Here is a 20,447-nt window from a genome sequence, read left to right as displayed (position 1 = left end):
TCTGCTGACAGTGTCCACCAGGTCTGTTATACAGTATATTATATATATAAGCAGCAGTACGGTAGGCCACGGCTGTACCTACCTCTGTGTCGTCACTCGTCGTCCATAAGTAATATAATACTATACTATCCATCCATCTACATTGTATACCTGTGGTGTTTTTTTTTTCTTCATCCTAGTTTAGCAGTCTGCTGACAGTGTCCACCAGGTCTGTTATACTGTATATTATATATATAAGCAGCAGTACGGTAGGCCACAGCTGTACCTACCTCTGTGTCGTCACTCGTCGTCCATAAGTAATATAATACTATACTATCCATCCATCTACATTGTATACCTGTGGGTTTTTTTTTTCTTCATCCTAGTTTAGCAGTCTGCTGACAGTGTCCACCAGGTCCGTTATACAGTATATTATATATATAAGCAGCAGTACGGTAGGCCACGGCTGTACCTACCTCTGTGTCGTCACTCGTCGTCCATAAGTAATATAATACTATATTATCCATCCATCTACATTGTATACCTGTGGTGTTTTTTTTTTCTTCATACTAGTTTAGCAGTCTGCTGACAGTGTCCACCAGGTCCGTTATTATTATTCTGTATATATTATATATATAGCAGTACGGTAGGCCACGGCTGTACCTACCTCTGTGTCGTCACTCGTCGTCCATAAGTATAAGTAATAATAGTATACTATCCACCCATCTACATTGTATACCTATGGCGGCTTTTAGTTGTGCGCAAAATATGGAGAACAAAAATGTGGAGGTTAAAAAAATAGGGAAAGATCAAGATCCACTTCCACCTCCTGCTGAAGCTGCTGCCACTAGTCATGGCCGAGACGATGAAATGCCATCAACGTCGTCTGTCAAGGCCGATGCCCAATGTCATAGTACAGAGCATGTAAAATCCAAAACACAAAAGATCAGTAAAAAAATGACCCAAAAATCAAAATTAAAAGCGTCTGAGGAGAAGCGTAAACTTGCCAATATGCCATTTACGACACGGAGTGGCAAGGAACGGCTGAGGCCCTGGCCTATGTTCATGGCTAGTGGTTCAGCTTCACATGAGGATGGAAGCACTCATCCTCTTGCTAGAAAAAAAGAAGACTTGCGGCAAAAGCACAGCAAAGAACTGTGCGTTCTTCGAAATCACAAATCCCAAAGGAGAGTCCCATTGTGTCAGTTGCGATGCCTGACCTTCCCAACACTGGACGGGAAGAGCTTGCGTCTTCCACCATTTGCACGCCCCCTGCAAGTGTTGAAAGGAGCACCCGCAGTCCAGTTCCTGATAGTGAAATTGAAGATGTCAGTGTTGAAGTACACCAGGATGAGGATATGGGTGTTGCTGGCGCTGGGGAGGAAATTGACAAGGAGGATTCTGATGGTGAGGTGGTTTGTTTAAGTCAGGCACCCGGGGAGACACCTGTTGTCCGTGGGAGGAATATGGCCATTGACATGCCTGGTGAAAATACCAAAAAAATCAGCTCTTCAGTGTGGAAGTATTTCAACAGAAATGCGGACAACAGGTGTCAAGCCGTGTGTTGCCTTTGTCAAGCTGTAATAAGTAGGGGTAAGGACGTTAACCACCTCGGAACATCCTCCCTTATACGTCACCTGCAGCGCATTCATAATAAGTCAGTGACAAGTTCAAAAACTTTGGGCGACAGCGGAAGCAGTCCACTGACCAGTAAATCCCTTCCTCTTGTAACCAAGCTCGCGCAAACCACACCACCAACTCCCTCAGTGTCAATTTCATCCTTTCCCAGGAAAGCCAATAGTCCTGCAGGCCATGTCACTGGCAAGTCTGACGAGTCCTCTCCTGCCTGGGATTCCTCCGATGCATCCTTGAGTGTAATGCCTACTGCTGCTGGCGCTGCTGTTGTTGCTGCTGGGAGTCGATCGTCATCCCAGAGGGGAAGTCGGAAGACCACTTGTACTACTTCCAGTAAGCAATTGACTGTCCAACAGTCCTTTGCGAGGAAGATGAAATATCACAGCAGTCATCCTGTTGCAAAGCGGATAACTGAGGCCTTGGCATCCAGGGCGGTGAGAAACGTGGTTCCGGTATCCATCATTACTGCAGAGCCAACTATAGACTTGTTTGAGGTACTGTGTCCCCGGTACCAAATACCATCTAGGTTCCATTTCTCTAGGCAGGCGATACCGAGAATGTACACAGACGTCAGAAAAAGACTCACCAGTGTCCTAAAAAATGCAGTTGTACCCAATGTCCACTTAACCACGGACATGTGGACAAATGGAGCAGGGCAGACTCAGGACTACATGACTGTGACAGCCCACTGGGTAGATGTATTGCCTCCCGCTGCAAGAACAGCAGCGGCGGCACCAGTAGCAACATCTCGCAAACGCCAACTCGTTCCTAGGCAGGCTACGCTTTGTATCACCGCTTTCCAGAATACGCACACAGCTGAAAACCTCTTACGGCAACTGAGGAAGATCATCGCAGAATGGCTTACCCCAATTGGACTCTCCTGGGGATTTGTGTCATCGGACAACGCCAGCAATATTGTGCGTGCATTACATCTGGGCAAATTCCAGCACGTCCCATGTTTTGCACATACCTTGAATTTGGTGGTGCAGAATTATTTAAAAAACGACAGGGGCGTGCAAGAAATGCTGTCGGTGGCCAGAAGAATTGCGGGACACTTTCGGCGTACAGGCACCGCGTACAGAAGACTGGAGCACCACCAAAAAAACCTGAACCTGCCCTGCCATCATCTGAAGCAAGAGGTGGTAACGAGGTGGAATTCAACCCTCTATATGCTTCAGAGGATGGAGAAGCAGCAAAAGGCCATTCAAGCCTATACATCCGCCCACGATATAGGCAAAGGAGGTGGAATGCACCTGTCTCAAGCGCAGTGGAGAATGATTTCAACGTTGTGCAAGGTTCTGCAACCCTTTGAACTTGCCACACGTGAAGTCAGTTCAGACACTGCCAGCCTGAGTCAGGTCATTCCCCTCATCAGGCTTTTGCAGAAGAAGCTGGAGGCATTGAAGGAGGAGCTGAAACAGAGCGATTCCGCTATGCATGTGGGACTTGTGGATGGAGCCCTTCATTCGCTTAACCAGGATTCACGTGTGGTCAATCTGTTGAAATCAGAGCACTACATTTTGGCCACCGTGCTCGATCCTAGATTTAAAACCTACGTTGGATCTCTCTTTCCAGCAGACACAAGTCTGCAGAGATTCAAAGAACTGCTGGTGAGAAAATTGTCAAGTCAAGCGGAACGCGACCCGTCAACATCTCCTCCTTCACATTCTCCCGCAACTGGGGGTGCGAGGAAAAGGCTACGAATTCCGAGCCCACCCGCTGGCGGTGATGCAGGGCAGTCTGGAGCGACTGCTGATGCTGACATCTGGTCCGGACTGAAGGACCTGCCAACGATTACTGACATGTCGTCTACTGTCACTGCATATGATTCTCTCACCATTGAAAGAATGGTGGAGGATTATGTGAGTGACGGCATCCAAGTAGGCACGTCAGACAGTCCGTACGTATACTGGCAGGAAAAAAAGGCAATTTGGAGGCCCTTGCAGAAACTGGCTTTATTCTACCTAAGTTGCCCTCCCTCCAGTGTGTACTCCGAAAGAGTGTTTAGTGCCGCCGCTCACCTTGTCAGCAATCGGCGTACGAGGTTACTTCCAGAAAATGTGGAGAAGATGATGTTCATTAAAATGAATTATAATCAATTCCTCCATGGAGACATTCACCAGCAGCAATTGCCTCCAGAAAGTACACGGAGATCTGAGATGGTGGATTCCAGTGGGGACGAATTAATAATCTGTGAGGAGGGGGATGTACACAGTGAAAGGGGTGATGAATCGGACGATGATGATGAGGTGGACATCTTGCCTCTGTAGAGCCAGTTTGTGCAAGGAGAGATTGCTTCTTTTTTGGTGGGGGCCCAAACCAACCAGTCATTTCAGTCACAGTCGTGTGGCAGACCCTGTCGCTGAAATGATGGGTTGGTTAAAGTGTGCATGTCCTGTTTATACAACATAAGGGTGGGTGGGAGGGCCCAAGGACAATTCCATCTTGCATCTCTTTTTTCTTTCATTTTTCTTTGCGTCATGTGCTGTTTGGGGAGTATTTTTTGGAAGGGCCATCCTGCGTGACACTGCAGTGCCACTCCTAGATGGGCCAGGTGTTTGTGTCGGCCACTAGGGTCGCTTAGCTTAGTCGTCACACAGCTACCTCATTGCGCCTCTTTTTTTCTTTGCGTCATGTGCTGTTTGGGGAGTATTTTTTGGAAGGGCCATCCTGCGTGACACTGCAGTGCCACTCCTAGATGGGCCAGGTGTTTGTGTCGGCCACTAGGGTCGCTTAGCTTACTCACACAGCTACCTCATTGCGCCTCTTTTTTTCTTTGCGTCATGTGCTGTTTGGGGAGTATTTTTTGGAAGGGCCATCCTGCCTGACACTGCAGTGCCACTCCTAGATGGGCCAGGTGTTTGTGTCGGCCACTAGGGTCGCTTAGCTTACTCACACAGCTACCTCATTGCGCCTCTTTTTTTCTTTGCGTCATGTGCTGTTTGGGGAGTATTTTTTGGAAGGGCCCTCCTGCCTGACACTGCAGTGCCACTCCTAGATGGGCCAGGTGTTTGTGTCGGCCACTAGGGTCGCTTAGCTTACTCACACAGCTACCTCATTGCGCCTCTTTTTTTCTTTGCGTCATGTGCTGTTCAGGGAGTATTTTTTGGAAGGGCCATCCTGCCTGACACTGCAGTGCCACTCCTAGATGGGCCAGGTGTTTGTGTCGGCCACTTGTGTCGCTTAGCTTAGCCATCCAGCGACCTCGGTGCAAATTTTAGGACTAAAAATAATATTGTCAGGTGTGAGGTGTTCAGAATAGACTGGAAATGAGTGTAAATTATGGTTATTGAGGTTAATAATACTATGGTATCAAAATGACCCCCAAATTCAATGATTTAAGCTGTTTTTTTAGGGTTTTTTGAAAAAAACACCCGAATCCAAAACACACCCGAATCCGACAAAAAAAATTCGGTGAGGTTTTGCCAAAACGCGTTCGAACCCAAAACACGGCCGCGGAACAGAACCCAAAACCAAAACACAAAACCCGAAAAATTTCCGGTGCACATCACTAATTGGACCACACAAGGACATTCCTATTTCACCGTGGAAAGCTACAATTCACCACCCGCCGAGGAACAGCACTCTTGCGGACGCAGATTCACCTAATTACCTCGAGAGATGTTGGTGGTAACTATAATCCACGGATAGGACATTGAGCCCTAAAAATCAAGGGGACTTTCATAGGAACAGGCCCATTGCATCATCAGTTTTCCATTAGGATTATTCAATATTGGGAGTCACACTATTCATTTTTCTTCAGTGTTTTTATGTGGCATTGACCACTTATGTGCATTACATTTAATTTTTATCATGCTCAAAATTATATAATTTTATAATAAATTGTGATTTTATTTGTGACACGCCTTTGCATTTGTGACCATTAAGCGCTAATATTCTTTGTATTTGCCATACTTCAACCATGCCGCACACATGGCATTCAACAAAATACATGCCAACGGGCATGAACATTACAGCAACCGTGCTAAAAACATTTTGAACAAATTAACAACTGCAGGTAAAGTATGCACTGGGCTGGGTGCCCAGCATCCTCTACGGACTAGGAGAAAAGGATTTACCGGTAGGTATTAAAATCCTGTTTTCTCATACGTCCTAGAGGATGCTGGGGTCCACTTCAGTACCATGGAGATATACCAAAGCTCCAGTACGGGCGGGAGAGTGCGGATGACCCTGCAGCACCGATTGACCAAACTGTAGGTCCTCATCGGCCAAGGTGTCAAACTTATAAAACTTAGCAAATGTGTTTGCCCCTGACCAAGTAGCTGCTCGGCAAAGTTGTAATGCCGAGACCTCCCGGGCAGCCGCCCAGGATGAGCCCACCTTTCTAGTAGAATGGGCAGTCACCCAATTCGGTATCGGCAATCCTGCCGTAGAATGAGCGTGCTGAATCGTCCCTCTGATCCAGCGCGCAATAGTCAGCTTAGAAGCAGGACACCCAATCTTGTTGGGAGCATACAGGACAAACAGGGCCTCTGTTTTCCTTATCCGAGCCTTTCCTGCGACATAGATTTTCAAAGCCCTGACCACATACAGAGACTTTGAAGCAGCGAAGGTGTCAGTAGCCACTGGCACCACAATAGGTTGGTTTATATGGAAGGAAGAAATTGTTGACGAGTTCGTAACTCAGCCCTATCTTCATGGAAAACCAAGTAAGGGCTCTTGTGAGACAAGTAAAAAGGACAAAAACAAAATATAGCCAAGCGCTCGATACACACCAATCTATATGCTGCCAGCAAAATAAGGCTACTCAACCTTATCAGAGAAAAAAAATCAAATAAGACAAAAATACTGCAGCGCATATAGATTGAGCAAAAGTTTATTACTTCATTCCAATAAAAATAACAATATTAAAATTCAATAAATCAAAACATCCATAACCACCGGCCGGTAATTCCAACACATGAAATATATTATTTTAAAAACATAAAATATGCTCTTTTCTATCTGGACACTGCTATAGACTAATCAGGAAAGATGCTCCCATCTACTTATAGACACAAAAAATTTTTTTAAATAAAAATTCATTCAACAATTATTATCCTCTACAGTGTATGTCTTAGTTGCTATGATTTAAACAGTCCTTTTGACAATGTAGCAGGAATTAATTCTTTATAGCGTCTGGCCAGACAGAATAGGTGTATGCTCATGAAGCCGATGAAGCCGCTGAACCCGGAGGGAGGTGGGGAAATGCGTTAAGGACTCACGTATCTTTGCTCCTGTTAGGGTCTCCTGCCCTGTGCTGCCACGTTGTCATGGCAACCGGGAGACAAGTGCTAGCGGAGTAACCTGAGCGCAGCTGATACTCCGGTTCGGGTCTTTTGCTGTGCAGTGGTTACAGGCTCTGTGCACGGCAGGGGATCCGGTGCTGGTTTTTGTGCTCACAGTCTGTGAGGTCTGAGTGGGGCGTGGACAGCACCTGCTTTATAAGGCCTCTTCTCAGGTTAAGCAGATGCTGCTGAATCTTTGTTGGTTAGTCAGTTCCTGAAAGTTAGCCAGTACTGTGTAGCTTTGTATTTGTTGTTGCTTACTGCAAATAGGCCTGGGGATTTGGTACTACACTCTGCCAATCCAGACCTAGCAGTAAGACTGGAGTCAGTCGTTTAGCTTGCTGGGGTTCTTTTACTACTCTGTGAACTTAGCAAGTTTGCGGCTGTATTCTAAGACTTGCCTGCCTAAATCCTGTCTCACTGTGCAAGGTGTCAGGTGTCAGTTTAGTGGCAGTAAGATGAACCTGTGCACTGCAAGTGAGGATTAGGATTGTGGAGACTCTCCTTGTGTCTATCATTCCATCTCTGACCAAGGAGTTTACTGCCACACCCGTTGGTAACCCTTTAGGGTTTTGCTGTTGCCCTTAGCAACAGCATTTCGGGTTCTCTACGTATTAAAACACAACATCTTGCTTTTCCCATCTGAGCATTACTAATACTAGGGAGACACCCAGTTTCTTAGCCTCTGGGCTTCTCTGTTCACTTTGTGTTATTTTGTTACCCTATCACCTTCTGTGTACGTAATGTCATATTCCCCAGTCTGTCTGTGAGTTCATTTGTTTTGCATACCTATCCGTTCAGACAACAGTACATTCCTGCAGGCACTGGTGTGCATAACAGTTCAAACACCAGTACAATCCTGCAGGCACTGGTGTGCATAACAATTCAAACACCAGTACATTCCTGCAGGCACTGGTGTGCATAACATATTCAGCAGCCAAATACTCCTGTTGAAATTTTGTGGGAATATGGAGCATACCCCTCAAAATACGTTGCAACAGGTGGTCGATCAGGTGCAGGTCCTGACTCGACAATTTAATGATTTGTCCATTAAAATGCACACCTCCCAGGCCGTTGGCAGAGCTCCCGCAGCAGCAGCACCTTCAGGGGTTAAGGAGCCGAAAGTAAATCTCCCGGATCGTTTTTCTGGAGATCGCTTGCAGTTCTTTTGTTTCAAGGAGAGCTGCAAGCTATACTTCCGGCTTAGGCCTCAGTCTTCTGGGTCGGAGATTCAGCGGGTGGGCATAGTGATTTCCTTGCTACAAGGAGACCCACAGGTCTGGGCATATGGGTTGCAGCCTGACTGTCCGTCGCTTAAAAGTGTTGATGTTTTTTTTACGGCACTGGGCATGTTGTATGATGACCCTGACAAGACGGCCTCAGCCGAGGCTCAGATTTCGATCCTTAAGCAAGGGCGAAGGCCAGTTGAGGTTTACTGTACGGAGTTTCGGAGGTTGGCCCATGATACCCAGTGGAATGACCCAGCCCTGAGACACAAGTACCGAAGAGGTCTTTCTAACCAGATAAAAGACCAACTGGTACAATATCCCTTGCCTGATAGCTTGGATCAGCTCATGCAGTTATCCATCCGGGTGGATAGACGGCTGAGAGAGCGTAGGCTTGAAAGGGAGACTGAGGTTTCCTTCTTTCCCAAGGGAACCTCAGACTCTGAGGAATTTTCCGAGGAGCCTATGCAGATTGGGGCTACCCGCCTCTCCTCGCGTGAGAAGACGCGGAGGAGACAGCAGGGGTTGTGTTTGTACTGTGGGAATAAAGGTCATGTGGTAGTATCATGCCCAGAAAAGCCGGAAAACTTCACCTGCCAGGTGAGATACTATGATCATGAAGGTGCTTCTCCCAGGGCAAGGCTCACCCATTGCACTCTGGGTGTGCTGCTCCTGTGATTTCCCCAAATGTGGGAAACTTGACTGCATAATTTGTGTTTCCCCTGGTCGGCTCTCGTATAATTCAGATCTCTTTGTCTCAGGTCTCTCTCCAGCCTAGTTTGCTGTCTGTTTCCACTTCTCTTTTCTTGAGCCGCTCCCTTCTATGCCCTTGCGCACTATCCTGACTTCTCCCGTCTGCTTAATTTGTGCCTTCCAATGCACAATGCGAACTACAGGTAGTGCTGCAGGGCCCACACCCTTTTACTTGCCTTACAGAGCAGCTCTGGAGCTGTTACAGTGCCCAGCTGCTGCAAGAAATCAGCTTGAATGCTTCAGGGGCTGGGGCATAGCCAACATGAGCCCCACACCGAAGGAGGGTGGAGGTGTTTAATGCGAACTAGGGGTCATCCAAGCGCCGCAAAAGGCCGCCATGCCCTGCACGCCCCTTTTCTCTTTTCATATGCAGACGAGGGTTGAAGCCAACTTTGACTCACTGCTTGGATGACATCACCATATGCAAATCCATCTGCTGCAGGCCTTCCCCCAGGAATGCTTGCACTAGTTGTTGCATTTGGTTTGTTGTTTGGGGGTGCTTCAGTATTAGGCAGCCTTCTGCCCTCCCATGTTCATCTGAAAATATGTGTTCTCCCTGGAGTTGTTGTCCCCAGATGAGAGTTCCCTTGTGCTGCCTCAGTTGAATCTCCTTTACTTGACAGAGATGTGCCTGAGCAGCGGCCCTCCCCAGCCCTATCCCAAATCATACTTATTTTGCATAGGAGATACCATGGTCATGAAGATTGTTCTCCCAGGGTGAGGTTCATTCATTGCATTCTGGGTATGCTGACCCGTATGATTTCCCCAAATGTGGGAAACTCGACTGCATTATTTGTGGTAGTGGGGGACTGTGTTTGTGCTTTCCTCTGGTCAGCTCTGGTAAAAGTCAGATTTCTTTGTCTCAGATCTTCCTCTAGCCTTGTTCTTCTTCCGAGACTTCCCTTGTGCTACCTCAGTTGGATCACCTTCACTTGACAGGGGGGTGCCCGAGCAGCGACCCTCCCCAGCTCTAGCCCCACTCCTACTTACCTGCCAGGTGAGATACTATGAAAAGGAAGGTGCTTCTCTCAGGGCAGGGCTCACCCATTGCACTCTGGGTGTGCTGCTCCTGTGATTTTCCCAAATGTGGGAAACTTGACTGCATAATTTGTGTTTCCCCTGGTCGGCTCTCTTATAATTCAGATCTCTTTGTCTCAGGTCTCTCTCCAGCCTAGTTTGCTGTCTGTTTCCACTTCTCTTTTCTTGAGCCGCTCCCTTCTATGCCCTTGCGCACTATCCTGACTTCTCCCGTCTGCTTAATTTGTGCCTTCCATCGCACAATGCGAACTACAGGTAGTGCTGCAGGACCCACACCCTTTTACTTGCCTTACAGAGCAGCTCTGGAGCTGTTACAGTGCCCAGCTGCTGCAAGAAATCAGCTTGAATGCTTCAGGGGCTGGGGCATAGCCAACATGAGCCCCACACCGAAGGAGGGTGGAGGTGTTTAATGCGAACTAGGGGTCATCCAAGCGCCGCAAAAGGCCGCCATGCCCTGCACGCCCCTTTTCTCTTTTCATATGCAGACGAGGGTTGAAGCCAACTTTGACTCACTGCTTGGATGACATCACCATATGCAAATCCATCTGCTGCAGGCCTTCCCCCAGGAATGCTTGCACTAGTTGTTGCATTTGGTTTGTTGTTTGGGGGTGCTTCAGTATTAGGCAGCCTTCTGCCCTCCCATGTTCATCTGAAAATATGTGTTCTCCCTGGAGTTGTTGTCCCCAGATGAGAGTTCCCTTGTGCTGCCTCAGTTGAATCTCCTTTACTTGACAGAGATGTGCCTGAGCAGCGGCCCTCCCCAGCCCTATCCCAAATCATACTTATTTTGCATAGGAGATACCATGGTCATGAAGATTGTTCTCCCAGGGTGAGGTTCATTCATTGCATTCTGGGTATGCTGACCCGTATGATTTCCCCAAATGTGGTAAACTCGACTGCATTATTTGTGGTAGTGGGGGACTGTGTTTGTGCTTTCCTCTGGTCAGCTCTGGTAAAAGTCAGATTTCTTTGTCTCAGATCTTCCTCTAGCCTTGTTCTTCTTCCGAGACTTCCCTTGTGCTACCTCAGTTGGATCACCTTCACTTGACAGGGGGGTGCCTGAGCAGCGACCCTCCCCAGCTCTAGCCCCACTCCTACTTACCTGCCAGGTGAGATACTATGAAAAGGAAGGTGCTTCTCTCAGGGCAGGGCTCACCCATTGCACTCTGGGTGTGCTGCTCCTGTGATTTTCCCAAATGTGGGAAACTTGACTGCATAATTTGTGTTTCCCCTGGTCGGCTCTCTTATAATTCAGATCTCTTTGTCTCAGGTCTCTCTCCAGCCTAGTTTGCTGTCTGTTTCCACTTCTCTTTGCTTGAGCCGCTCCCTTCTATGCCCTTGCGCACTATCCTGACTTCTCCCGTCTGCTTAATTTGTGCCTTCCATCGCACAATGCGAACTACAGGTAGTGCTGCAGGACCCACACCCTTTTACTTGCCTTACAGAGCAGCTCTGGAGCTGTTACAGTGCCCAGCTGCTGCAAGAAATCAGCTTGAATGCTTCAGGGGCTGGGGCATAGCCAACATGAGCCCCACACCGAAGGAGGGTGGAGGTGTTTAATGCGAACTAGGGGTCATCCAAGCGCCGCAAAAGGCCGCCATGCCCTGCACGCCCCTTTTCTCTTTTCATATGCAGACGAGGGTTGAAGCCAACTTTGACTCACTGCTTGGATGACATCACCATATGCAAATCCATCTGCTGCAGGCCTTCCCCCAGGAATGCTTGCACTAGTTGTTGCATTTGGTTTGTTGTTTGGGGGTGCTTCAGTATTAGGCAGCCTTCTGCCCTCCCATGTTCATCTGAAAATATGTGTTCTCCCTGGAGTTGTTGTCCCCAGATGAGAGTTCCCTTGTGCTGCCTCAGTTGAATCTCCTTTACTTGACAGAGATGTGCCTGAGCAGCGGCCCTCCCCAGCCCTATCCCAAATCATACTTATTTTGCATAGGAGATACCATGGTCATGAAGATTGTTCTCCCAGGGTGAGGTTCATTCATTGCATTCTGGGTATGCTGACCCCTATGATTTCCCCAAATGTGGGAAACTCGACTGCATTATTTGTGGTAGTGGGGGACTGTGTTTGTGCTTTCCTCTGGTCAGCTCTGGTAAAAGTCAGATTTATTTGTCTCAGATTTTCCTCTAGCCTTGTTCTTCTTTCGAGAGTTCCCTTGTGCTGCCTCAGTTGGATCTCCTTCACTTGACAGGGGGGTGCCCGAGCAGCGACCCTCCCCAGCTCTAGCCCAACTCCTACTTACCTGCCAGGTGAGATACTATGATCATGAAGGTGCTTCTCCCAGGGCAAGGCTCACCCATTGCAGTCTGGGTGTGCTGCTCCTGTGATTTCCCCAAATGTGGGAAACTTGACTGCATAATTTGTGTTTCCCTTGTCGGCTCTCGTATAATTCAGATCTCTTTGTCTCAGGTCTCTCTCCAGCCTAGTTTGCTGTCTGTTTCCACTTCTCTTTTCTTGAGCCGCTCCCTTCTATGCCCTTGCGCACTATCCTGACTTCTCCCGTCTGCTTACTTTGTGCCTTCCAACGCACAATGCAAACTACAGGTAGTGCTGCAGGGCCCACGCCCTTTTACTTGCCTTACAGAGCAGCTCTGGAGCTGTTACAGTGCCCAGCTGCTGCAAGAAATCAGCTTGAATGCTTCAGGGGCTGGGGCATAGCCAACATGAGCCCCACACCGAAGGAGGGTGGAGGTGTTTAATGCGAACTAGGGGTCATCCAAGCGCCGCAAAAGGCCGCCATGCCCTGCACACCCCTTTTCTCTTTTCATATGCAGACGAGGGTTGAAGCCAACTTTGACCCACTGCTTGGATGACATCACCATATGCAAATCCATCTGCTGCAGGCCTTCCCCCAGGAATGCTTGCACTAGTTGTTGCATTTGGTTTGTTGTTTGGGGGTGCTTCAGTATTAGGCAGCCTTCTGCCCTACCATGTTCATCTGAAAATATGTGTTCTCCCTGCAGTTGTTGTCCCCAGATGAGAGTTCCCTTGTGCTGCCTCAGTTGAATCTCCTTTACTTGACAGAGATGTGCCTGAGCAGCGGCCCTCCCCAGCCCTATCCCAAATCATACTTATTTTGCATAGGAGATACCATGGTCATGAAGATTGTTCTCCCAGGGTGAGGTTCATTCATTGCATTCTGGGTATGCTGACCCCTATGATTTCCCCAAATGTGGGAAACTCGACTGCATTATTTGTGGTAGTGGGGGACTGTGTTTGTTCTTTCCTCTGGTCAGCTCTGGTAAAAGTCAGATTTATTTGTCTCAGATCTTCCTCTAGCCTTGTTCTTCTTTCGTGAGTTTCCTTGTGCTGCCTCAGTTGGATCTCCTTCACTTGACAGGGGGGCGCCCGAGCAGCGACCCTCCCCAGCTCTATTCCAAATCTTACTTACCTGCCAGGTGAGATACTATGATCATGAAGGTGCTTCTCCCAGGGCAAGGCTCACCCATTGCACTCTGGGTGTGCTGCTCCTGCGATTTCCCCAAATGTGGGAAACTTGACTGCATAATTTGTGTTTCCCCTGGTCGGCTCTCGTATAATTCAGATCTCTTTGTCTCAGGTCTCTCTCCAGCCTAGTTTGCTGTCTGTTTCCACTTCTCTTTTCTTGAGCCGCTCCCTTCTATGCCCTTGCGCACTATCCTGACTTCTCCCGTCTGCTTAATTTGTGCCTTCCAACGCACAATGCGAACTACAGGTAGTGCTGCAGGGCCCACACCCTTTTACTTGCCTTACATATCAGCTCTGGAGCTGTTACAGTGCCCAGCTGCTGCAAGAAATCAGCTTGAATGCTTCAGGGGCTGGGGCATAGCCAACATGAGCCCCACACCGAAGGAGGGTGGAGGTGTTTTATGCGAACTAGGGGTCATCCAAGCGCCGCAAAAGGCTGCCATGCCCTGCACGCCCCTTTTCTCTTTTCATATGCAGACCTGTGTTGAAGCCATCTTTGACCCATTGCTTGGATGACATCACCATATGCAAATCCATCTGCTGCAGGCCTTCCCCCAGGAATGTTTGCACAAGTTGTTGCATTTGGTTTGTTGTTTGGGGGTGCTTCAGTATTAGGCAACCTTCTGCCCTCCCATGTTCATCTGAAAATATGTGTTTTCCCTGGAGTTGTTGTCCCCAGATGAGAGTTCCCTTGTGCTGCCTCAGTTGAATCTCCTTTACTTGACAGAGATGTGTCTGAGCAGCGGCCCTCCCCAGCCCTATCCCAAATCATACTTATTTTGCATAGGAGATACCATGGTCATGAAGATTGTTCTCCCAGGGTGAGGTTCAGTCATTGCATTCTGGGTATGCTGACCCCTGTGATTTCCCCAAATGTGGGAAACTCGACTGCATTATTTGTGGTAGTGGGGGACTGTGTTTGTGCTTTCCTCTGGTCAGCTCTGGTAAAAGTCAGATTTCTTTGTCTCAGATCTTCCTCTAGCCTTGTTCTTCTTTCGAGAGTTCCCTTGTGCTGCCTCAGTTGGATCTCCTTCACTTGACAGGGGGGTGCCCGAGCAGCGACCCTCCCCAGCTCTAGCCCCACTCCTACTTACCTGCCAGGTGAGATACTATGTTCAGGAAGGTGCTTCTCCCAGGGCAAGGCTCACCCATTGCACTCTGGGTGTGCTGCTCCTGTGATTTCCCCAAATGTGGGACACTTGACTGCATAATTTGTGTTTCCTCTGGTCGGCTCTCGTATAATTCAGATCTCTTTGTCTCAGGTCTCTCTCCAGCCTAGTTTGCTGTCTGTTTCCACTTCTCTTTTTTTGAGCCGCTCCCTTCTATGCCCTTGCGCACTATCCTGACTTCTCCCGTCTGCTTACTTTGTGCCTTCCAACGCACAATGCGAACTACAGGTAGTGCTGCAGGTCCCACACCCTTTTATTTGCCTTACAGAGCAGCTCTGGAGCTGTTACAGTGCCCAGCTGCTGCAAGAAATCAGCTTGAATGCTTCAGGGACTGGGGCATAGCCAACATGAGCCCCACACCGAAGGAGGGTGGAGGTGTTTAATGCGAACTAGGGGTCATCCAAGCACCGCAAAAGGCTGCCATGCCCTGCACGCTTCTTTTCTCTTTTCATATGCAGACGAGGGTTGAAGCCAACTTTGACCCACTGCTTGGATGACATCACCATATGCAAATCCATCTGCTGCAGGCCTTCCCCCAGGAATGCTTGCACTAGTTGTTGCATTTGGTTTGTTGTTTGGGGGGTGCTTCAGTATTAGGTAGCCTTCTGCCCTCCCATGTTCATCTGAAAATATGTGTTCTCCCTGCAGTTGTTGTCCCCAGATGAGAGTTCCCTTGTGCTGCCTCAGTTGAATCTCCTTTACATGACAGAGATGTGCCTGAGCAGCGGCCCTCCCCAGCCCTATCCCAAATCATACTTATTTTGCATAGGAGATACCATGGTCATGAAGATTGTTCTCCCAGGGTGAGGTTCATTCATTGCATTCTGGGTATGCTGACCCGTACGATTTCCCCAAATGTGGGAAACTCGACTGCATTATTTGTGGTAGTGGGGGACTGTGTTTGTTCTTTCCTCTGGTCAGCTCTGGTAAAAGTCAGATTTATTTGTCTCAGATCTTCCTCTAGCCTTGTTCTTCTTTCGAGAGTTTCCTTGTGCTGCCTCAGTTGGATCTCCTTAACTTGACAGGGGGGTGCCCGAGCAGCGACCCTCCCCAGCTCTAGCCCAACTCCTACTTACCTGCCAGGTGAGATACTATGATCATGAAGGTGCTTCTCCCAGGGCAAGGCTCACCCATTGCAGTCTGGGTGTGCTGCTCCTGTGATTTCCCCAAATGTGGGAAACTTGACTGCATAATTTGTGTTTCCCCTGGTCGGCTCTCTTATAATTCAGATCTCTTTGTCTCAGGTCTCTCTCCAGCCTAGTTTGCTGTCTGTTTCCACTTCTCTTTTCTTGAGCCGCTCCCTTCTATGCCCTTGCGCACTATCCTGACTTCTCCCGTCTGCTTAATTTGTGCCTTCCAACGCACAATGCGAACTACAGGTAGTGCTGCAGGACCCACACCCTTTTACTTGCCTTACAGAGCAGCTCTGGAGCTGTTACAGTGCCCAGCTGCTGCAAGAAATCAGCTTGAATGCTTCAGGGGCTGGGGCATAGCCAACATGAGCCCCACACCGAAGGAGGGTGGAGGTGTTTAATGCGAACTAGGGGTCATCCAAGCGCCGCAAAAGGCCGCCATGCCCTGCACGCCCCTTTTCTCTTTTCATATGCAGACGAGGGTTGAAGCCAACTTTGACTCACTGCTTGGATGACATCACCATATGCAAATCCATCTGCTGCAGGCCTTCCCCCAGGAATGCTTGCACTAGTTGTTGCATTTGGTTTGTTGTTTGGGGGTGCTTCAGTATTAGGCAGCCTTCTGCCCTCCCATGTTCATCTGAAAATATGTGTTCTCCCTGGAGTTGTTGTCCCCAGATGAGAGTTCCCTTGTGCTGCCTCAGTTGAATCTCCTTTACTTGACAGAGATGTGCCTGAGCAGCGGCCCTCCCCAGCCCTATCCCAAATCATACTTATTTTGCATAGGAGATACCATGGTCATGAAGATTGTTCTCCCAGGGTGAGGTTCATTCATTGCATTCTGGGTATGCTGACCTGTATGATTTCCCCAAATGTGGGAAACTCGACTGCATTATTTGTGGTAGTGGGGGACTGTGTTTGTGCTTTCCTCTGGTCAGCTCTGGTAAAAGTCAGATTTATTTGTCTCAGATTTTCCTCTAGCCTTGTTCTTCTTTCGAGAGTTCCCTTGTGCTGCCTCAGTTGGATCTCCTTCACTTGACAGGGGGGTGCCCGAGCAGCGACCCTCCCCAGCTCTAGCCCAACTCCTACTTACCTGCCAGGTGAGATACTATGATCATGAAGGTGCTTCTCCCAGGGCAAGGCTCACCCATTGCAGTCTGGGTGTGCTGCTCCTGTGATTTCCCCAAATGTGGGAAACTTGACTGCATAATTTGTGTTTCCCCTGGTCGGCTCTCGTATAATTCAGATCTCTTTGTCTCAGGTCTCTCTCCAGCCTAGTTTGCTGTCTGTTTCCACTTCTCTTTTCTTGAGCCGCTCCCTTCTATGCCCTTGCGCACTATCCTGACTTCTCCCATCTGCTTACTTTGTGCCTTCCAACGCACAATGCAAACTACAGGTAGTGCTGCAGGGCCCACGCCCTTTTACTTGCCTTACAGAGCAGCTCTGGAGCTGTTACAGTGCACAGCTGCTGCAAGAAATCAGCTTGAATGCTTCAGGGGCTGGGGCATAGCCAACGTGAGCCCCACACCGAACGAGGGTGGAGGTGTTTAATGCGAACTAGGGGTCATCCAAGCGCCGCAAAAGGCCGCCATGCCCTGCACGCCCCTTTTCTCTTTTCATATGCAGACGAGGGTTGAAGCCAACTTTGACCCACTGCTTGGATGACATCACCATATGCAAATCCATCTGCTGCAGGCCTTCCCCCAGGAATGCTTGCACTAGTTGTTGCATTTGGTTTGTTGTTTGGGGGTGCTTCAGTATTAGGCAGCCTTCTGCCCTACCATGTTCATCTGAAAATATGTGTTCTCCCTGCAGTTGTTGTCCCCAGATGAGAGTTCCCTTGTGCTGCCTCAGTTGAATCTCCTTTACTTGACAGAGATGTGCCTGAGCAGCGGCCCTCCCCAGCCCTATCCCAAATCATACTTATTTTGCATAGGAGATACCATGGTCATGAAGATTGTTCTCCCAGGGTGAGGTTCATTCATTGCATTCTGGGTATGCTGACCCCTATGATTTCCCCAAATGTGGGAAACTCGACTGCATTATTTGTGGTAGTGGGGGACTGTGTTTGTTCTTTCCTCTGGTCAGCTCTGGTAAAAGTCAGATTTATTTGTCTCAGATCTTCCTCTAGCCTTGTTCTTCTTTCGAGAGTTTCCTTGTGCTGCCTCAGTTGGATCTCCTTCACTTGACAGGGGGGTGCCCGAGCAGCGACCCTCCCCAGCTCTAGCCCAACTCCTACTTACCTGCCAGGTGAGATACTATGATTATGAAGGTGCTTCTCCCAGGGCAAGGCTCACCCATTGCACTCTTGGTGTGCTGCTCCTGCGGTTTCCCCAAATGTTGGACACTTGACTGCATAATTTGTGTTTCCCCTGGTCGGCTCTCGTATAATTCAGATCTCTTTGTCTCAGGTCTCTCTCCAGCCTAGTTTGCTGTCTGTTTCCACTTCTCTTTTCTTGAGCCGCTCCCTTCTATGCCCTTGCGCACTATCCTGACTTCTCCCGTCTGCTTAATTTGTGCCTTCCAACGCACAATGCGAACTACAGGTAGTGCTGCAGGGCCCACACCCTTTTACTTGCCTTACAGATCAGCTCTGGAGCTGTTACAGTGCCCAGCTGCTGCAAGAAATCAGCTTGAATGCTTCAGGGGCTGGGGCATAGCCAACATGAGCCCCACACCGAAGGAGGGTGGAGGTGTTTAATGCGAACTAGGGGTCATCCAAGCGCCGCAAAAGGCTGCCATGCCCTGCACGCCCCTTTTCTCTTTTCATATGCAGACGAGGGTTGAAGCAATCTTTGACCCACTGCTTGGATGACATCACCATATGCAAATCCATCTGCTGCAGGCCTTCCCCAAGGAATGCTTGCACAAGTTGTTGCATTTGGTTTGTTGTTTGGGGGTGCTTCAGTATTAGGCAACCTTCTGCCCTCCCATGTTCATCTGAAAATATGTGTTCTCCCTGGAGTTGTTGTTCCCAGATGTGAGTTCCCTTGTGCTGCCTCAGTTGAATCTCCTTTACTTGACAGAGATGTGCCTGAGCAGCGGCCCTCCCCAGCCCTATCCCAAATCATACTTATTTTGCATAGGAGATACCATGGTCATGAAGATTGTTCTCCCAGGGTGAGGTTCAGTCATTGCATTCTGGGTATGCTGACCCCTGTGATTTCCCCAAATGTGGGAAACTCGACTGCATTATTTGTGGTAGTGGGGGACTGTGTTTGTGCTTTCCTCTGGTCAGCTCTGGTAAAAGTCAGATTTCTTTGTCTCAGATCTTCCTTTAGCCTTGTTCTTCTTTCGAGAGTTCCCTTGTGCTGCCTCAGTTGGATCTCCTTCACTTGACAGGGAGGTGCCCGAACAGCGACCCTCCCCAGCTCTAGTCCCACTCCTACTTACCTGCCAGGTGAGATACTATGATCAGGAAGGTGCTTCTCCCAGGGCAAGGCTCACCCATTGCACTCTGGGTGTGCTGCTCCTGTGATTTCCCCAAATGTGGGACACTTGACTGCATAATTTGTGTTTCCTCTGGTCGGCTCTCGTATAATTCAGATCTCTTTGTCTCAGGTCTCTCTCCAGCCTAGTTTGCTGTCTGTTTCCACTTCTCTTTTCTTGAGCCGCTCCCTTCTATGCCCTTGCGCACTATCCTGACTTCTCCCGTCTGCTTAATTTGTGCCTTCCAACGCACAATGCGAACTACAGGTAGTGCTGCAGGGCCCACACCCTTTTACTTGCCTTACAGATCAGCTCTGGAGCTGTTACAGTGCCCAGCTGCTGCAAGAAATCAGCTTGAATGCTTCAGGGGCTGGGGCATAGCCAACATGAGCCCCACACCGAAGGAGGGTGGAGGTGTTTTATGCGAACTAGGGGTCATCCAAGCGCCGCAAAAGGCTGCCATGCCCTGCACGCCCCTTTTCTCTTTTCATATGCAGACGAGGGTTGAAGCCAACTTTGACTCACTGCTTGGATGACATCACCATATGCAAATCCATCTGCTGCAGGCCTTCCCCCAGGAATGCTTGCACTAGTTGTTGCATTTGGTTTGTTGTTTGGGGGTGCTTCAGTATTAGGCAGCCTTCTGCCCTCCCATGTTCATCTGAAAATATGTGTTCTCCCTGGAGTTGTTGTCCCCAGATGAGAGTTCCCTTGTGCTGCCTCAGTTGAATCTCCTTTACTTGACAGAGATGTGCCTGAGCAGCGGCTCTCCCCAGCCCTATCCCAAATCATACTTATTTTGCATAGGAGATACCATGGTCATGAAGATTGTTCTCCCAGGGTGAGGTTCATTCATTGCATTCTGGGTATGCTGACCCGTATGATTTCCCCAAATGTGGGAAACTCGACTGCATTATTTGTGGTAGTGGGGGACTGTGTTTGTGCTTTCCTCTGGTCAGCTCTGGTAAAAGTCAGATTTATTTGTCTCAGATTTTCCTCTAGCCTTGTTCTTCTTTCGAGAGTTCCCTTGTGCTGCCTCAGTTGGATCTCCTTCACTTGACAGGGGGGTGCCCGAGCAGCGACCCTCCCCAGCTCTAGCCCAACTCCTACTTACCTGCCAGGTGAGATACTATGATCATGAAGGTGCTTCTCCCAGGGCAAGGCTCACCCATTGCAGTCTGGGTGTGCTGCTCCTGTGATTTCCCCAAATGTGGGAAACTTGACTGCATAATTTGTGTTTCCCCTGGTCGGCTCTCGTATAATTCAGATCTCTTTGTCTCAGTTCTCTCTCCAGCCTAGTTTGCTGTCTGTTTCCACTTCTCTTTTCTTGAGCCGCTCCC

General features: G+C 48.9%; 17 non-coding genes and 4 pseudogenes across 17 annotated transcripts; all 21 read left to right on the top strand.

Moving 5' to 3' along the window:
* Nucleotides 1-8,712: 8,712 nt before the first annotated feature.
* LOC134952842 (U1 spliceosomal RNA) lies at nt 8,713-8,876 on the top strand. The gene has a single exon (XR_010185231.1). It is a non-coding gene; the product is annotated as a U1 spliceosomal RNA (small nuclear RNA).
* A 671-nt stretch (nt 8,877-9,547) lies between these two features.
* Nucleotides 9,548-9,711, top strand: LOC134951041 (U1 spliceosomal RNA). Its single transcript, XR_010183853.1, has one exon. It is a non-coding gene; the product is annotated as a U1 spliceosomal RNA (small nuclear RNA).
* A 152-nt stretch (nt 9,712-9,863) lies between these two features.
* Nucleotides 9,864-10,005, top strand: LOC134953089 (U1 spliceosomal RNA; annotated as a pseudogene).
* A 692-nt stretch (nt 10,006-10,697) lies between these two features.
* On the top strand, nt 10,698-10,861 carry LOC134951073 (U1 spliceosomal RNA). The gene has a single exon (XR_010183880.1). It is a non-coding gene; the product is annotated as a U1 spliceosomal RNA (small nuclear RNA).
* Nucleotides 10,862-11,013: 152 nt separating this feature from the next.
* Nucleotides 11,014-11,155, top strand: LOC134953088 (U1 spliceosomal RNA; annotated as a pseudogene).
* Nucleotides 11,156-11,847: 692 nt separating this feature from the next.
* Nucleotides 11,848-12,011, top strand: LOC134950408 (U1 spliceosomal RNA). The gene has a single exon (XR_010183332.1). It is a non-coding gene; the product is annotated as a U1 spliceosomal RNA (small nuclear RNA).
* A 152-nt stretch (nt 12,012-12,163) lies between these two features.
* On the top strand, nt 12,164-12,299 carry LOC134952818 (U1 spliceosomal RNA; annotated as a pseudogene).
* Nucleotides 12,300-12,996: 697 nt separating this feature from the next.
* Nucleotides 12,997-13,160, top strand: LOC134950651 (U1 spliceosomal RNA). The gene has a single exon (XR_010183533.1). It is a non-coding gene; the product is annotated as a U1 spliceosomal RNA (small nuclear RNA).
* Nucleotides 13,161-13,312: 152 nt separating this feature from the next.
* LOC134951964 (U1 spliceosomal RNA) lies at nt 13,313-13,475 on the top strand. The gene has a single exon (XR_010184598.1). It is a non-coding gene; the product is annotated as a U1 spliceosomal RNA (small nuclear RNA).
* Nucleotides 13,476-14,146: 671 nt separating this feature from the next.
* On the top strand, nt 14,147-14,310 carry LOC134950399 (U1 spliceosomal RNA). The gene has a single exon (XR_010183325.1). It is a non-coding gene; the product is annotated as a U1 spliceosomal RNA (small nuclear RNA).
* Nucleotides 14,311-14,462: 152 nt separating this feature from the next.
* On the top strand, nt 14,463-14,625 carry LOC134952640 (U1 spliceosomal RNA). The gene has a single exon (XR_010185122.1). It is a non-coding gene; the product is annotated as a U1 spliceosomal RNA (small nuclear RNA).
* A 672-nt stretch (nt 14,626-15,297) lies between these two features.
* LOC134951021 (U1 spliceosomal RNA) lies at nt 15,298-15,461 on the top strand. Its single transcript, XR_010183836.1, has one exon. It is a non-coding gene; the product is annotated as a U1 spliceosomal RNA (small nuclear RNA).
* Nucleotides 15,462-15,613: 152 nt separating this feature from the next.
* On the top strand, nt 15,614-15,755 carry LOC134952816 (U1 spliceosomal RNA; annotated as a pseudogene).
* Nucleotides 15,756-16,447: 692 nt separating this feature from the next.
* Nucleotides 16,448-16,611, top strand: LOC134951594 (U1 spliceosomal RNA). Its single transcript, XR_010184306.1, has one exon. It is a non-coding gene; the product is annotated as a U1 spliceosomal RNA (small nuclear RNA).
* Nucleotides 16,612-16,763: 152 nt separating this feature from the next.
* LOC134952739 (U1 spliceosomal RNA) lies at nt 16,764-16,926 on the top strand. Its single transcript, XR_010185175.1, has one exon. It is a non-coding gene; the product is annotated as a U1 spliceosomal RNA (small nuclear RNA).
* A 671-nt stretch (nt 16,927-17,597) lies between these two features.
* On the top strand, nt 17,598-17,761 carry LOC134950650 (U1 spliceosomal RNA). Its single transcript, XR_010183532.1, has one exon. It is a non-coding gene; the product is annotated as a U1 spliceosomal RNA (small nuclear RNA).
* A 152-nt stretch (nt 17,762-17,913) lies between these two features.
* On the top strand, nt 17,914-18,076 carry LOC134953623 (U1 spliceosomal RNA). Its single transcript, XR_010185688.1, has one exon. It is a non-coding gene; the product is annotated as a U1 spliceosomal RNA (small nuclear RNA).
* A 671-nt stretch (nt 18,077-18,747) lies between these two features.
* LOC134950398 (U1 spliceosomal RNA) lies at nt 18,748-18,911 on the top strand. The gene has a single exon (XR_010183324.1). It is a non-coding gene; the product is annotated as a U1 spliceosomal RNA (small nuclear RNA).
* A 152-nt stretch (nt 18,912-19,063) lies between these two features.
* Nucleotides 19,064-19,226, top strand: LOC134952344 (U1 spliceosomal RNA). Its single transcript, XR_010184891.1, has one exon. It is a non-coding gene; the product is annotated as a U1 spliceosomal RNA (small nuclear RNA).
* A 671-nt stretch (nt 19,227-19,897) lies between these two features.
* On the top strand, nt 19,898-20,061 carry LOC134951040 (U1 spliceosomal RNA). The gene has a single exon (XR_010183852.1). It is a non-coding gene; the product is annotated as a U1 spliceosomal RNA (small nuclear RNA).
* Nucleotides 20,062-20,213: 152 nt separating this feature from the next.
* Nucleotides 20,214-20,376, top strand: LOC134952738 (U1 spliceosomal RNA). The gene has a single exon (XR_010185174.1). It is a non-coding gene; the product is annotated as a U1 spliceosomal RNA (small nuclear RNA).
* Nucleotides 20,377-20,447: the final 71 nt, after the last annotated feature.

The sequence above is a fragment of the Pseudophryne corroboree genome, chromosome 8 (assembly GCF_028390025.1).
Source record: "Pseudophryne corroboree isolate aPseCor3 chromosome 8, aPseCor3.hap2, whole genome shotgun sequence".
NCBI classification, from domain to species: domain Eukaryota; kingdom Metazoa; phylum Chordata; class Amphibia; order Anura; family Myobatrachidae; genus Pseudophryne; species Pseudophryne corroboree.
This window is presented reverse-complemented; position numbering and strand designations above follow the sequence as displayed.